At 35.5% G+C, this 10,989-nt stretch overlaps 1 non-coding gene across 1 annotated transcript; it reads right to left on the bottom strand.

Annotated features, from left to right (window-relative positions):
• Nucleotides 1-1,377: 1,377 nt before the first annotated feature.
• LOC143678503 (U6 spliceosomal RNA) lies at nt 1,378-1,480 on the bottom strand. Its single transcript, XR_013173305.1, has one exon. It is a non-coding gene; the product is annotated as a U6 spliceosomal RNA (small nuclear RNA).
• Between the last annotated feature and the right edge of the window lie 9,509 nt (nt 1,481-10,989).

Consider the following 10,989-nt stretch of genomic DNA (forward strand, 5'->3'; position numbering starts at 1 on the left):
TATGTTCATTTAACATTTTATGTTCTCATACCTATCATTCTTTGCCTTTATGAACTCTGTTTTAACTTGCACACAGACTTAATATACTTTTAATATTCTTTTATTTCATTTTTAATATTTTAATCTTTCAATTGACTTATAATTTATATTGAAGCTATTGTGAGATACGATTATGACTTCTTTTTTTCCCCCCACAAATAAGTAGGTAACTCTCCTAGCACCATTATTGAATAATTCCTTTCCTTCAACAATCTGAAATGCCATCTTTATCATATATTGAATTCTTACATATCCTATTGTCTGCTCCAGACTTTCTGTTTAGTTTCATTTATCTGTTTGTCTATTCTATGAGGACACTTTTCATTACTGTAGAATTGTAATGTGTATAAGTATTTACTAATGTAATTCCACCATTATTATTCTTCCTTTAGAAGATTTATTGGCTCTTCTCATCTATTTATTTTTCCAGATAAACTTTAGAAATGTTATACTCAAGTTTCAAAAAAATCCTTTTAGGATTTGTTTGGAATCTCATTAAGATTTATAAATTAAATAATGGCAAACTAACAATTTTGCAAAACTCCTATCTACCCACCCAAATGGATTTTATTCCCATTTTTCTTTCAGTCAGTAAAATTTTCTTATGTGTCCAGGAATTTCCTCATTACATTTATTCTAGGAATCTTATGTTGCTGTGGCTATCAAGGATAGTATTTTGTAATTCATTATATTTTCTAACAGTTATTGTATATTTATTTTGCAACTGTCCAATTTAGTGAACTCTCTTGGAAGATCTAAGAAGCATAATTCTCTCATGTTCTTAGGTGTATCACCTACAAATACCTGCTTATTGCTTTTGCCATCTTTTTTCTTTTTGACTTTTATAGGAGTCCTTTTTTATTCTAGATATTGATCTTCTACTCAATTTTAACCTTGTATATATATCTTCTCCCAGCTGTCAACCCAAAATTAACTGTAGTTATGATGGACTTAATTGAAAAGAACTATTTCATTTTGATGCAGTCAAATTCATCAATATTACTCAAAAATTCATCTTAAAGTTTTTGCTTTTGACTTCCCATTTAAGATGTCCTTTCCAACCTTTGGCAAGATATACTCCAACATTTTCTTTATTAACTGTATACAGTCACAATTCATATTTTGATCTATAATCCATTTAGTATACATTTTTGCAAATAGTATGAGATAGAATCTAACTTTATTTTTCTTTTATATTGTGAGTTAGTTTTTTCAATGCTATCTATTAAGCAATCCATCCCATCATCATTGATTTGTGGCATCATTGATTTGTGGATAAACCAAAATCATGTATACAGGAGTACGATTTGGAGTTCTTTACTATAATTATTTTTTTTTTAATATGGAACAACCCTCACAAATTTGCATGTCATCCTTGCACAAGGGCCATGCTAATCTGCTCTGTATCATTCCAATTTTAGCATGCAGCTATTAATTATTTTCCACCAATCTATTTGCCATCATTTCTTAAAAGGTGAATTTCCCCATGACCCTTTATTTTCTCAAAATTGATTTGAGTTCTTCAAGAACTTTAATTCTTCCATATAAATTTTTAAAAAGCTTGTTCAGTTTCTTTAAAAGCCTTCCTGGGGCGGGCCACGGTGTCTCAGCAGGTAAAGTACTCGCCTGCCATGCCAGAGACTCGGGCTCAAGTCAGGATGCCTACCCTCGCAAAATAATAATAATAATAATAATAATAATAATAATAATCTTTCTGAAATTTTAATTAGCCCTGCATTGAATTTTTCTATGGGCAGATTAAATTCTTTATAATGATAAGTTATCCCATGGATGAGCATGGGTAGTCCATTTTACTCAAATCTTCCATCATATTCTTGGAGTTGTAAAATTTTTGCTGTGAAAGTTGTAAGCATTCTAAATACTTTACAAATTTTGTTGAAATTTTGAATGATACCTTATTTTTAAAATATTTGCAAGGTGGTTACTGCTATATTGTGTTTTTTTGCGGGGGTGCATGGTCCGGGAATCCAACCCGGGTGTCCTGCATGAAAGGCGAGCCTTCTGCCACTGAACCACCCGTGCACGCTTGGTTTGTTTTTTAAATCATGAACGTTGTTGCATTTCGTAGGACACTTTTGCACATTTATTGTGATGATCATATGGCTTCTTTTCTTGGTCATTCTATGTTCTCTTCCTTCTGGCCCTCAACTCCTTTCTAGTTCGAAGACTACAATTTTTATTTCTGTTCTCTAAGTAGTAGCTTTTTAAAAATATATACGCTATCCTTTTCTAATGATATATAAAGCTGATTAGAAATCCTTAGCCTGACGTTCCTTAGAGTGCTGGGACTCTCCATATAGGAACACACCTCCCCCTACCAGCTTCCCTGTTACTGCTGCCTACAGTTTTAGGGTCACAAAAATGTACCGAAATATATTTTTAAATTTTTTGTTAATCATTTTATTGAATTTATCAATATACGCCGTCAACTTCTGGGTTCATCACAGTTTCTTACCTCTCGCTCCTCTGTTCAAGGATCGTATGTTTTTGTTACCAAAGTACACTCAACCAATTCCTTCAGTGTGGGCTGATAGATGAAAACCAATTTTAGTCTTTGTATGTTTGAAAAAATCCTCATTTCATCCTCACCTTTAATCAATGGTTTAAATGGGTATTGAACTTAAGGTTAATTATTAGTTTGCCTAAGCATTAGGGTTTTTTCAGTATTTATTATTGCTGATAAAGTAGCTTGCTATTAGTCTGATTATCATTCCTTTTTTTTTTTTTTAGGTAATTTGTTATTTCGTTCTAGGAGTTTTTCACTCTTTCTTTCTTCCTGTGAACTTCAGGAATACAGAACTGTGATGACCATAATACATGGTATATAATCACTTAGTACAGTTTGTATGTGTGTGTGTGTGTATGCAGTATGTTAATATCTAATATTTAATGAACTTTGTGAACTAATAACTAAACTATTGCCAAAGATATGTCTCATTTTAAGTCTCCTTTCCTATTTATCTCTCTGTTTCCCTTCCTCCTAGAAGTAATATCTAGCCCTAATTTTGTTATCATTCTTTTGCTTTTTAAAGTGTTTTATCACATATACATGCATGCCCCTACAGCATGTTATCTGATCTTGCTTGGTTTTGCACTTTGTAAAAGGGATTTCCTACTAGTCATCTTGTGGAACTTGCTTTGTCATTCAACAGTTTAAGATTCACCCAGGTCATTATATAAACTTATAGAACTTCCATTTTCTCTGCTATGAAATATTCTATTGTATGAATATATACAATTTCATTTTTCTCTGTCAGTGGACACTGAGGCTGTTTCCAGGTTTTTTATATTCTGTGTAGTGTTGTTATGATGTCTTTGTACATATCTCATGAGACCCATGTATTAAAGTTTTTCTTGAGTATATATTGATGATTGAAATTGCTGAGTCTTAGGGTATAAGAATGCTCAATTTTACACGATAAGGCCAAATTGGTTTTTGTTTGTTTGTTTGTTTGTTTTGTATGCTGTATGGCGGGGTCACATTTCATTCTTTTTCCATGTGAGTATCCCCGTATTGCAGCACCATTTGCTGAATTTTTGTTTATTTGGTTTTTCATTTGTTTGTTTGTTTCCTTGGGAGGTGCATGGGCCAGGAATTGAACTCATGTCTCCTGCATGGCAAGTGAGAATTCTACCCTTACACCCTCAAACTGTTTTTTTTAATGATTACATTAACTTACACTCACAAGAGTTAAACCTAGGGCTCCCACTGACACATCTTTTTTTTAGCCCAAATTCAATATCGATTTCTTAAATATTTACAAATCAATTTGGTATATAGTAGTATCTCATTTAGTCTTGATTTCTATTTCCCTGATTACTGGTGGAGTTGAACATCTCTTCATTTTTCAATAGCCATATGTATTTCATCATCTGTGGAATTCATAAATCCTATTTTTTCTATTGGGTTGTTTGTTTCTTTTTCACTTGTAGAAAATTTAAAATATACTCTCAATTGAAATGTTTTATTGGTTATTTGAGCACTTTCTCCCAATTTACAGCTTGTTTTTTCACTTTTTCAAGGCATTTTTTTGAGCAGGAGTTTTAAAAATCTTACAGCAGTTGAATTTGTCTATCTTTAATTTTTAAGATTTTTTTTTCTGTGTGTTTATTTAAAAAATCCTTTCCTTTCACTAGACCAAAAACATATTTACCTATAAATCTCCTAAGAGTTTTAAAGATTTCTTTTTGACATTTATATTCTTAAAATATTTTTGTATTTTGTATTCTCTAGCTCTACCAGATATATTTTTCTATATTTTGTTTAGTATCTGTGTATATTTACACTAAGGAATCATGTTGCCTCTTATTGCTGGAAAATTCTCAGTCTTTTTTTTTTCTTTTTTTGGACTTTTGTCTTTCCAACTTCCACTGTGTTGTTACTCTCCAGAATTCTATTTAATGGATGTTGGAAAGTCACAAAATTTTATCCATGTCTTTTTTGCAGTTCATTCTTTTAAAAAATATATTGTTATCTCTCTGTATTGCATTTTAGAGAAAACATTGAGTACTTTCTTCAAATTCTTCCAGTTCTTTAATTATTTTCACTCAAGAGTTTATCCTACTATAGAGTTTATTAGATCAGTTACTGTATTTTTCAACTTAATGATTTCAATTGCTGTTTGTATACCCACACGTTCATTTGCCATTTCTATCTACCTTATTTCAAAATTTTTGTTCTATTTTGGAGGATAGCTTTCTGAAGACCTTAATGTATCTCTTTGAAGACCTGAAACATACTTATTTTTAAGTCTATTTCAGATTTAAATATTTATGTCTCTCTGGACTGAATTCATATTCTGATTGTTGATTTTGTTGGCATTTTCCCCCTTATCTTTTGCTTTCTTTTGGGATTTATATTTTTAGACTCATTTTGAATAGAGGGATATTTTTTTCACTCACTCTTTTTCTTTGAGCTCTCTCTCTATTTTTGTAGTTTTAAAAGAACTGCCCCTGGGCCCCCCAGAACTATCCCTCATACTGGTGGCCTAAGAATCCCACTTTATAGTAAAATCGGGGTATCATAGTTTCGGCCACCAGGCTAACTGGTAGCTTAGCTTTTCCTTATTTTAAGGCTCTGTCTCTTTCCTTTTAGAGCTTCATTTAGAACCTAACCCAGGAAGTATTTGGCAACAATTTTTAGGGGGCCTGTTAAAGTCAAGAATGAAATATTATCTCTTGGCTCCTCCCTACTTACATGAGGAATTAAGCATATAAATTCCCCTTCCCCTTTTATTTCTTGGTTTTGCTAACATGATTTGTAATTTTAAAGCATGATTATTGTTCTCAATTTATTATTTTAAGTGGCCAGTTTCCCTCTGAAACTGGAAATGCTCCAATGTAATAAAATAGGAACACCCAAGATTTTCTAGATTTCCATAAATGGAATATTTGTGATCATGATGAAGATGAAGATTTTTTTTTCTCCATCTGGGTGATCTGAAAAAAGTGAGAAAAAAATTGTAGCATAATTAAAATAGGCAATCTTTTCAGGTCTAGTTAGTAGTGTGGATTCTAGTTAGTAGTGTAATCATAATAATATTATTTCATCAATTGTACAAAGTTACCACACTAATGTGAATTGTTACTAATAGGGAAGTCTATGTGTGTGAGGGAGGGTAGAGGGGAACTCTCTATTTCTGCATGACTTTTCTATAAATATTTATATTATTTATATTTCTATAAATATCTAATAATTATCTTTGTTTTAGTGGAAATTTTTGCTTTTTTTTTTCCTGGTTATAAGTAACTCACCTTATAGGCCTTGAAAAAACACTCATGAGGCTGTGGGAGTATTTAAATATAAAGTATTTGCAAGCCTTGGGATTACAGCAGAAACTAAAACATAGAAGATCTATACTTCATGAAATTCATGGTCAAAATGTGTATATATTATTATTCAACCCTAAAATGGAATGAAGCTGTGATAAATGCAACAACGTGGATGAACCTTGAAAACATCCATTGTGTCTTCATTATTGTGAAAAAAAAAAAACAGACACTAAAGGGTCAAGTACTGTATGATCTCACTGATGTGAAATAATTAGAATAAACAGTTTCATAGTCAGAAACGAGAATACAGGTTGCTGGGTGCCAGGGTAGAGGGAGGGAATGGGAAGTTCATGCTTAGTTGATACAGAGTTTCTACTTCAGGCAGTGGAAAAGTTTTGGTAATGCATGGTGGTGATTATACCACAACATTGTAAATACAATTAGTACCAATGAATTGTATAGTTGAATGTGGTTAAAAGGAGGAAATTTTAGGTTGTATATGTGTTAACAGAATAAAAAAATTTCAAAAACCTGGAACCATACAGCACAGTGAACCCTAATGTAAGGATTCTAGTTAGTAGTGTAATCATAATAATACTGTTTCATCAATTGTACAAAGTTACCACACTAACGTGAATTGTTATTAACAGGGAAATCTATGTGTGTGAGGGAGGGTAGAGGGGAACTCTGTATTTCTGCATGACTTTTCTATAAACCTAAAACTTCTTTATCTAAAAAAAAATGTAAGCTCCATAAGAGCTGAAAATTTGGTTTCTCATAACCTAGAACTATGGTGAGCACATGATTTATTGTTTAAACCAGAACACTTTCTTTTTCCTGGTAAAATATTAAGATGGTTGAACTGCTAGTTGTGATAAACATAGACAATCCTAAGCCAACTGGAATATGGTCAATCTACCTAAGAGTGCTAGCTGACACCGAGTTAGCCCTCAATAATGAACCGTTTACAATAATGAATAATGAACAATTGCATATTTAATTGCAGCTTAAGACATTACCTTGAAGAGCTACATACTATATGATTCCATTTACATGACATTCTAGAAAAGACAAAACTATAGAGATGATAAACAGATCACTGATTACCTAGGGGCTTGAGGAAGGGAGAGGATTACATAGTCAAGTCAAACAGTGAAACTATCCTGTGTGATACTGTAATAGCAACACTATGCATTTGCTAAAGCCCATAGACCTTTACAGCAGTGTGAAACAATGTGCGCAAAATTTTTAAAACATCATTTAGGGGGTCAGGAGTTTCCAGGATGAAATGCAGGCTGTGACAAAATAACTTCTTTTAACTATATTCTAAATATATAAAATGTCCTCACTGAAGGAGGTGAGGAGAAAAGGTGCTGACTGCAGTACATTTGGAAAACAGTAGAGGTTGTACAACTAAAAGCAAAAGGAACTGTATATAATTGTACTCTATTTTGGTATGCATGCAGAAATATTTATAGACATGTATATATATACATGGGCTAGTGTATACGTGGACATTTCCTTGCTCTGTCAGCTGAGAGATCATCCCAGCAGCAAGGAGCACACTGAGTGCCCAGATTGTGGTTTCTAATACCATTTCCCAGTAATAGGAACCAAAGCTCTGTGAAGAAATAGCTGATTCCCAGGCTGGGGAGGAATGACTATACAAGATGAGCCTAGCAGTGCCTGAAAATAAGGAAGTACTCAAAAAACGTAAGGATGGGGTCTTGCCAAAGAAACATAGGACCCAATCTGAAAGTCCTTTATGGTCGAAACTGGAGCAATTTGAGCAAAAAAATTAATAATATAGTATTGGATTATAAACCGAAGTATGAAATAAATACCCTTGTGTCCATACTGACATAAATTAAAAACTGATAAGTAAATAATGGGAAAGAAGAGACAATTCTATTGTGCAGAAATTTTCACCTAGGTTATGTAGCTATCACTTCTCAAGGAAGCAGAGCATAACCCTCCCCTCCCTTAATTGTGGACTGCACATACTGTCTTCCTTCCAAAGAGGATGAAAAGGGGTAAAACAACTTCACAGTGGAAAAACCCAAAAATAAATACCTCGGCCAGATGATCAAGGTCAACATCAGCATTGATAAGCCATGCGGACAGCATGTAGCCTTGTGAAGCTGTGATGAAGCTCTTCCCCTAGACCCCATGCTCCCCTCTAGCCTTGATATAAATATCAGTACACTCCAGTTGAAGGACATTCTATATGACACCTGACCAGCACTCCTCAAAACTGTCTAGGACATGAAATACAAGGGAAGTCCGTGAAATTATCCATCTTGAGTAGCCTAAGGAGACATGGCAGCTAAAGTGATAGGATCTTCTGGATGAGATCCTGGAGCAGAATAAGGACATAAAGTAAAAACTAAGAAAACCTGAATAAAGTATGGGCTTTAGTTAATTTTCAAAAATTACCAAATCATAGTTTTGCAAAGGAAATACACAGAATATTTTAGGAACTCGAAAAGGGATATTTGACTTAGTCTGCAATGGATGGGAGGCTTCTTTGAAGAAGCAACATGTAAACTAAAGCTTTAAAAAGTGAGTAAAAATTAGCCACCTCAGGGGTAGGTTTTGAGTTGGTAGCAAGCTGGAGAATGTTCTAGGCAAAGGGAGCATGTTTGAGGACCCACAGACAGGAAAAAAGTGCGCTGTGACAATGAAAAAAAATAATTAAGCCCAAATATCCATCATCTCACTCTTTCTTCAGCTCTTGAAGGGGTCATTATCATACCCATTTTATAGATGAGGAAATGAAGCCTGGAGGAGATGGTATTGTCCCCATTGACACACAGCTGATTGGTGGTTAAAGTACACTTGGGAGCCCAGCACATCAAGCACCTGTATCCTTTCTGTGCATGCTGCCCTCCATATGCCCAAGAATCTTATAAAAGTTGGTTGCGTCAAGCAGTTTCTCACTCCTGACAATTAGCAAAACTAAGTCAGTAAGGACCTACAATGCACATCAGCTGGGATGCTGGAAATGGCCAGCCAGAGCCATAGCAGTCATTAGTTCTCACTCAGTTGCTCTCACAAGAAGCATTCTCTTACTTCCCAGGAACCAGAGCCCTATGGAACCAGAGGTCAAATTCCAACCTATGACCCAGAGAGGAATTATGTATCATGAAAATATGGCCTGGGAGCTGGAATTAAAAAAAACCCCAGCCTGTTATGGAAATGAGGTTAGAATAGTGGAAGCAATAACAGGGTTGGAGACAAGCTGCACTGGGTGGGGAAGCAGGGACAGTGAAGAATTCAATCTTCACTTGGAGGTACCACCAGGAATAAGCAAGAGTCAGCCCAGACATTTAATTTAAATGGTTCCACAACCACTCGCCACCTCCCATCCCCTTCCTCCTTGACCTTCACCATCACCACTTTAACAAGGCATTAAATTAAAATGCAAGGAGGAACAGTACAAACCTAGCACCCACCTGAAAAGTCTTGTGGATGTCTCTCATAGGCTGCGCCTAGGAGCAAGGTAAGATTTGCTGGAGAAAAGTAGGAAAAGGGGTACCTTAGACAGAGGACAGTGGTTTCATGGAAACAAACTTACGTGCTGGAATTAAGTAGTACAGCACTGATGATAAAGGGAGTGATATAAAAATCCTCCAAAATGCCAAAAATTTTTCTCCACCCCTTCCCCCCAAATTAGAACACCCAAACCAATGCAAAAGCAGTCAGAGTTGCTTATTAAACAAACTGGTTGTGAGCAGAGTGTTAAACTGCTTTAAAACTAAAGGGTTTGGAATAATTTCCTAATGAGAAGGCATGGCAAATACAATACTGTCCAAGTTATTGGCCAAAAGAATGTGGAGTTTGGGAAGAGCTTTTCTAGGTGAAGCCTTATGTGGAATAACTTCTAAGTTCAGCAATCTGGCATCTTTTGTGCTCCTTTGAGCCCTTCTAATCAAGTCTTGGATCTAGGTCTGATTTGTCTTGGGTCCCGCCCACCTAGATGATGACCTTTTCAGAGGCTGACCTGTTGTTTGTGTGGTCATTTCATAGATAGCCAAATTTTTTTCCTATGGTGAATTACATTGTGGGGACACAAGTTTGGGGCACACCCAGTATCTTCTAATTACTTGGCTATAGAGACTTAGTTTTACCACACAGATGGAATCAGGCATGTTGTTCTCTTTCCAAGCAAACTTGAATCAAAGAGAGGTGTGGTAAGGATTCAGAACTTTGAAGCTGGAAGCAATTGACATTTGGATCCTGGAGGAGGAAGGGGAAGTATTTGTGGTTCGGTGTTTACATTGGCTCAGATAGCAGGGCTCAAAGAGTTGCGGTACTACTTTCTCATCATCACGCCCTCTGCACCAGCTGCCCTGAGCTGGGTAAGTGGGGTCTTGGAGACATTCCTTACCAGCTGACCTTTGTCCTGGCTCCTTCTAACACAAGCACCATTAGCTGTCCTGTAGCTCCGGGTATTAAATGTCAGGGAGTGGGGGTAGGCTGGGAGTTCAGCAGGTCAGCCTTCTGCTCTGACTCTGAATATAGCATCATATTGTTGATGGTTGGCTGAGAAGTTCTCTACAAGAAGGCGGCGCCACTTTGAGTTATTAAAACAGAATGGTGCTACTTGAGGGAAATGTGTGAATTCTTTTCAAACGTATCAGAAGGTGTACATTTGAATAAACATGGCCCACTTCAACGTAGTCGCCTAGGCAAACCGTACACTGATGCCATCGTGATCCCAAGACTGAATATATTTACTGCTGGATCTCCTCCTTGGCACTGGCCTTGGGGACTTGTCACATTCCTTGGACTACCATCAGTGATGAGTCCTCATTCTTTGAGGATGTATTTGAGTTGAGGAAAAGAGCCAAAAATCACAATGACTTCAATCTAGAATGGTAGGTGATTTGGCAGGGTATTATTGTTTGTGGTGAGGACAATTATAAAACATTTTTTTCCCTCTAGCACTCTCTCTCATTTTGACATCACAGAGTCCAAGATTTTTTAATTTTGGAAGGGTGAGGAGAACTTATTTAAGACATTCCAAAAGAACTTCATGCTGGATGGTATTTGGACAATCTAGACTCAGCTCAGAATTTGGAGTATCAGTATCATCTATTAAAGGATTATTTTAAAAGAATGATCTTCCAAGCCAGTAAAATTAGTAATACTAAC

The sequence above is a fragment of the Tamandua tetradactyla genome, chromosome 3 (assembly GCF_023851605.1).
Source record: "Tamandua tetradactyla isolate mTamTet1 chromosome 3, mTamTet1.pri, whole genome shotgun sequence".
Taxonomy (NCBI): domain Eukaryota; kingdom Metazoa; phylum Chordata; class Mammalia; order Pilosa; family Myrmecophagidae; genus Tamandua; species Tamandua tetradactyla.